The sequence below is a fragment of the Hemicordylus capensis genome, chromosome 5 (genome assembly GCF_027244095.1).
Source record: "Hemicordylus capensis ecotype Gifberg chromosome 5, rHemCap1.1.pri, whole genome shotgun sequence".
Lineage (NCBI taxonomy): Eukaryota > Metazoa > Chordata > Lepidosauria > Squamata > Cordylidae > Hemicordylus > Hemicordylus capensis.
This window is the reverse complement of record NC_069661.1, coordinates 36,868,654-36,875,548: the sequence shown is the minus strand read 5'-3', so window position 1 is coordinate 36,875,548 and position 6,895 is coordinate 36,868,654.

Here is a 6,895-nt window from a genome sequence, read left to right as displayed (position 1 = left end):
GGGCCAGTTTGGAGGATATCCCTCCCCCACTGCCGCCAAAAGCCAGCCCATATGATCAGGGGTGTAGCAAGGTTGGAGTGGGCCCAGAGACAAGATTTTTAAAATGCTCCCCCACCACTGAAGCTCAGCTCATGAAGTAAAGAAATCTTAAATTATATATATACACACACACACCTATGTGCCACAATAGAACATCATCCTAATTTTTTTTTTTTTTTAAGGTTTTGTAAATTGTGGACAATGCAAGTCATTTAATGGTACTAGAGAAAGACATGCTGTTCTGGTAGCTCCAGGTCTTAACACTCACATCAATTTTGGAGGATGAATACAACTGAAGGAAGCCCGGACGGGTGTGTGGCTGAAGGAGTCGGTCATGTGACTTGCCTCTGGGGGGCCCCCAAGGCAGTGGGCCCCCAGACAACTGTCTCCCCTTGCCCTACGATAGTTACGCTCCTGCACATGATTACAATGAGGATGCATCAAGAGCACACATCTTTACTGCTTGCCAGCACATTTCTGGATTTTCTGTGTGAGGGTGAAGGAGGTGGATGCTTCATCCAAATACTGGTTTTAAACTAGTACTGGGGCTGCATGTCACGCAGTAGTTCAGACAAGCCATTTTCCACGCAATAAAGGAGCACACTGGAAGTGTGTCAGGGCTGTCAGGATGTGCAAGGAAGACATAAGGACCTGTGCACACCATTTTAATCACACAGGCTGGTTCTGGGTTAAACATAAAGTGGAACAAGTGGAAGGGTAAACTTAAGTGTGATGGTGGCTGGTGCACCGGGCAGCTGGATGAGATTTTTCTTTTCTTTTTGCAAGGGCAGAGAGCTGGGTGATGTGGCTGGCAGACGATCCGTGGCCTGAGGCAGCCACTTCACCCAGCCCTCAACATCCCAAATCTCACCCAGCATCATAGGAACATAGGAAGTTGCCTTATACTGAGTCAGGCCATTGGTCCATCTAGCTCAGTATTGTCCACCCAGACTGCAGCAGCTTGCAGGAAGGAATCTCAGCCCTATCTTGGAGATGCCGGGCCAGAAGGAACTTGGAACCTTTTGCATGCAAGCAGGCAGATGCTCTTCCCAGAGCGGCCCCATCCCCTCAGGGCACAATCTTACAGCACTCACATGTAGTCTACAGCACTCCATTCAAATGCAAACTAGAGTGGACTCTGCTTAGCACTGGGGACAATTCATGATTGCTGCCACAAGACCAGCCACCTTAAGTGGCATAGCAGGGAAATGCTCAACTAACAAGCAGAAGGTTGCCGGTTTGAATGCCCGCTGGTATGTTTCCCAGACTATGGGAAATGCCTATATTGGGCAGCAGTGATATAGGGAGATGCTGAAAGGAATCATCTCATACTGCGTGGAGTATGGCAAACCCCTCCTGTATTCTACCAAAGAAAACCACAGGGCTCTGTGGTTGCCAGGAGTCAAAATCGGATTGATGGCACACTTTACATTTACCACAAGACCAGCTTCCCTGCCAGCATGGGGCCTCCCCACCTCATTGGCAGGCCAGGCATGACAAGTCCTGCTTATTCAAGCAACTCTGTTAAGGGACTCAAGAAGTCTGCTTTCATAACCTAACGTGGTAGGAGGCGGACATGTCTGGGGCTGGTATTAAATAAAACGAAGGGAAGGTGAATAAGTAATACAAAAGTAAAGGGAATCTCACCCTCCCCCCCCCATTAGTTGGGCTAACCTATCAGCTTACCTGACAGTTCAGATTACCTATCAGCCAAAATAGTTTGCTGCCAGGTAAGCTGAAAATTTAGTTTCACAAGCAATTGTTCACCATTCAGCAAGGCCCTATGGTTATTTCAAGGGGGGTGGGGTGGGATGAAGCTGTTCAGGGTGTGTGATGGTGGGCAGCAGCACCAGAGCTGTCAATCGTCTTTTGAAGCCCAGGGAACTGCCCTCTGGGTGGGATTCCCGAGCAAGGGGCTTTAGAATGGAGCAGAGAGTGGCAGTTAAGCCATCTTGACTGGTAGCTCTGTGTGAGACAGGGCTGGAAAGAGCCAGAGTTAGAGTGGGCTGAGAGAAGCCAGGGGGTAGGGCTAGCTCAGAGGGGGCTTAGAGAAGCCAGAGATAGGGACAAACAGGGCTAGACAGAGGATCTCTAGGGAGGTAGAGTCTCGTCTGGGACTGGTGGGGTTCCAGGGAGGGACTGAGTAGGACAGGATCAGTGTCTATAAGTTATAGACAACCCAACTGTGGCTACCTCAGTCAAACTGTTTAACTATCTGTCCATATACTGTGTAGAGCGTCTGCCAGTGGGTGAAGTCTGTCTTCTCATAAAACCTTGCATCATACCTTATATGCACTGTAACCAGGCCTTGTTATTGTTATAGAAACCACCAAGCATGTAAAGCCCTTATTTAGCCGAGAGAGAAAACCTTTAAGCGGCTTGTACACAAATACACTTGACTTTATTTTATTCTAAAGTTAACCCAGTGTTCAGTGTGTTGTACCTTCTCTACCCACAGCCCTCAGCTATGTTACTAAGGGGTTGTCAGAACACAAACCTAAGCAAGAAGAGCTTGGAGATGGCGACAGCAAAAGCTTGATACAGGGAAGAAGAGAGAAGAACATCCTTCTCAATAAAATTGGTCCACAGTTATAAAGTTATTAACCTCTCTAGAACAGACCCGTGTGTGTGTGCACACACACGCACACACACACTCACTAGCAGTGTCCCAAAGTGACAGGCAGGGTGCCACTCGTCGCAGGGTGAAAATGAGAGCCAGTGTGGTGTAGTGGTTAGAGTGCTGGACTGGGACTGGGGAGACTCAAATTCAAATCCTTATTCAGCCATGATACTTGCTGGGTGACTCTGGGCCAGTCACTTCTCTCTCAGCCTAACCTACTTCACAGGGTTGTTGTGAGGAGAAACTTAAGTATGTAGTACACCACTCTGGGCTCCTTGGAGGAAGAGCGGGATATAAATGTAAAAAAAATATAAAATTACCCAGTACCCAGAATGTTGGGGGCAATATGCTAAATCATTGTAAACCGCTTAGAGAGCTTCGGCTATAAAGTGGTATATAAATGTAAGTGCTAAGTGCTAAAATAAAAATAAAATGAGGCTTCCAGAAGAAATTAAGCAGCGAATCTTACAGATGCTTAAGAACACCTAAGCGATATTTTTTGGTCTGTGCATGTGTAAAATCCATTTCTACCCATATCACACATTGATGCACATGTTCACATGCAACAATGTATGGTATGTTGTAGGTCACTGATAGCATGTCACCAGAAAACTATCTATCTATTTGTTTTCTACTATGTGTTATTGGCACTTGATAAAAATATATTGACATATATAGATGTGCATTTCAGTATATGGCGTGGGTACAAGCTGCCCTTACAGGCACAGAAAGGAACTTTAGAGTATTTTATGATTGCCAGGTCTAATCTGGGTGGAGAAACTGACCAAATAAAGGCCAAGGTATATGATACATCTGAGGTATAATTGGATGCTTGATTATTACTTTATGTGAATAAGATCCAGTCCAGATCAGGACTGTGGTGGAAGGAGGGAGCCTTAACTTTTTACCCCCAAAGTAGAACCAATCTGGGCTTCTTCTTCCCCTCTGTAGCTACTCTGCCCCAAGAGAAAAGCTTCCATAGCCACCAATAGGAGCTTTTATCCTGGGGCAACTAGCAGGTTTGATTTGGTCCCCTTGCATGTACTATTTACACTAGAACCATCAAGCACACCACCTCTAATCACACAATAGGTACTGACAATGCTATTACCCCTTCTCTCTGCAGCTGCCTGTGCCTCTCAGAAATAGGTCTCTGAGGGTCCCACAACCCTCAGGGACATATTTTCAGGAAGCACAGACAGCTGAGGGAAAGGGGGGAATCATTGCAAGTTGTCCCTCTCCTCTGTATGTATGTGGAGGCCCTCCCCACTTTCAAATTTTACTCAGTATGTTAGGCATTAAGGTCATTCTCACAACCATATATGGTGAGTGGGGAGGGCATGGGGAGAAGGCAAGATCAAGCTTAATCCTCTCCCCCAGTTTATTACAATCTAAGTGTAATCACACAGGGATCCAGGTCTCATGATCAGTGAGACCTGGTTTGGGGAGCTAAGTGGGGAAAGCGGGCTAAGCCTGCTCTCCCCCAACACGAGCAGGGTGGGAACCCTGGGCAGCCGGATTGGCCGCCCACACGATTGCCGGCTCCGTGACAGAGCCAGCAGGGGCTGAGGGGAGTGGGGGCTGATTGGCCCCCGGAAGCTTCAGCATGCCCTGCGCGAGCGCAAAGGGCATGCTTGTGAGACCCCCGGAGCCGGGAGGTGGCTTTTTGCCTCCCCTCCAGTGCTCCACAAACCTGGTTTAAGGGCAGGGGTAGTTAGGCGGGTTACCCGCTTAGGAACTACCGGGCTTGCAGCCAAGCCTGGTGGTTCACACGATGGGATGAAATTGGGCTAGCCTCCACTAGCCCGATTTTGTCCCATCGTGTGAAGAGCCTCACAGTGTGCACACCCACATGGGGTTATGGAGGCTGGGAAAATGCTTGTCCCCAGATATCCCTAAATACACCGCACAAAGACACCTCTTTGTCTTCTCAGCCCATTTTCAGCCTGAGCAGACACACAGCCACGTATCTGGGTAAACGGCCAGGTAAATATCCGGGGCTACCTACAGAGGCAATGCCAAGATCGGCAACGATTCCGGCACTTCACACAAGCAACCCTACCCAGGTAGGGCTTTCCAAACCTGGGTAGGGCTTCTTGTGTGAACAGCCTCATTGTCTAGTTTAACCTTAACTTTAAATAAAACCTGAGTTCAAAGTACTCCAGAATATCCTGGTACTTTAAAACAACTGCAGGACATGACATCAAGGTTTTTGCAGTGGCATTTCTAAAGATAAGAAGGCACTATTCACGTTCAGTTAGAATTATATCTCCGTAGTTCTACAGGCTGTGGTCCAGAGTACTATGTTTCTGCCTTTTATGCGAGAACAGATCTATTTGAAAATTTACCAACCCTATTTACAGTTTTACTTTTATCAGCTTTCTTAAGTAATATATTCACAGTGCAAGGTCAGGCAGATTTTTTTTTTTTTTTTTTGCTTACTTAGCTTGAAACAGCTGCTTGGAATATGTGCCCAAAGAGGTCAAACACCGTCACCACTTTCAGGGCAAGACCATGCCTGATAACAATATGTTTGGGCCCAAAGTGCTTAGGCTCTTTTAATCAATTGCAGCTGCCAATCAGGATCGTGAAAAGGGGCTTTAATTCACCCCTACCATGGTTCCAGTTCAGATTGGTGTAGAATCCAAGGGAAAGAGTTGTGGTATGCAAAGACAAGGCAGTGGAATGGAATCAGGAAGATTAATAGTTCAATGAAAAAGAAATTGAGCTCTTCCTCACAATCAGTGAGAAAGGGCTCCGATCTGCAGGAGGGGAAGCATTAAAATACTTACCTCCCCAGCAGACGATTGAGGTCTCCTTCTATGGTGGGTGGGTCACCCGTCCAGACAATTGCTTGCTACTGCCGGTAGCGTGGAGGCTCGGGGCTGGGATGCGTCTTCCCAGCCCCCGTTAACTCCTATAATGCACCATGTGAGAGTGCAGTACATTATAGGGATCCTTCCCAGCAGTGGTGGGGACTCGGGAGGTGCTATGTATAGGTTCTATGTGGAGCCACATGGCACTGACACACAAGCACTAAGCCTAGTTAAGGGCACCCTCATGCCCAAAATCTGGGCTAAGCGGGGCTCCCTAAGCAGGTTTGCCGTGGTACTGCCTCTGGGAGCCACGCAGCTCCCAGCAGTTAACACGCTCTGGCAAAACCAGGCTGGGTGTCTTTAACCCGGTTTTGCTTGTGCGTGTGAATAGCCCCATTATGTACCGAGGGGCAAGGGCAGGCTACTTTTCTTCAGTGCTCTTGCTGCTGGCTGTTTGTTAGCTCCGCCTCTATTCTAGGACTGGAATACAAGAAACTAAAGCCTCATGCAAAAGCTGGCCTGGACCAAGGAATGGATTAACCAAAAACACCACAATTGGGTCCCATGGCTAGTAGTGAGTAAAGAAAATGGAGGGTTTCAGGGCCAACCATATTAATAACTTAATATGTTGACTGGCCCTTCACTTTGCTACCTGAGAATGTGCTCGAGCCTATACAATCTCCTCAGGGCAGGCGTGCACAAGGGGTTGGACAGGCCAGGTTTGGGCATGAGTACCCACTCTCATTGGAAGGCCCAGCCAGCCAATTCCTGAATGCCCTGTCCTTAAGGAACATTTGCTAATTGCTGTTGTCTGGTACAGCTCTCCATCAGGCCCTGATGGCTACAGGACCCTAACACAGAAAGGTGTGTTGATAGTCGCATCTACTGCTGCCTAACATTGTCTGGTAAGTCAGAGCCAAATGGGAACATAGGAACATAGGAAGCTGCCATATATTGAGTCAGACCATAGGTCCATCTTGCTCAGTTTTGTCTACACAGACTGGCAGTGGCTTCTCCAAGGTTGCAGGCAGGAATCTCTCTCAGCCCTATCTTGGAGATGCCAGGGAAGGAACTTGGAGCCTAGATGATCTTCCTAGAGCGGCTCCATCCCCTAAGGGGAATATCTTACAGTGCATTTTGATCATTCCTAGTGCTATCCCATGACTCCTCGAAATAACATTCACCTCCTCTCAACTCTGTCCCGCTTATAGGTATGCAGCAAACAACCAGCTCAGCTTCTTCGAAGAAGCTGAGATCATTTATGTCTAAAACCTTAGGTGAACCTTTATGTTTCTCTGCGAAACTGGTGTCCCAGTTTAAGACAGGATCCTGTAAACCACTACTTGAATTTCCCTAGCTAACAGTTCAGCATATGTTTGCAGATTACATGTACATTTAAAGTCCTGTCTGGCCACAAGAA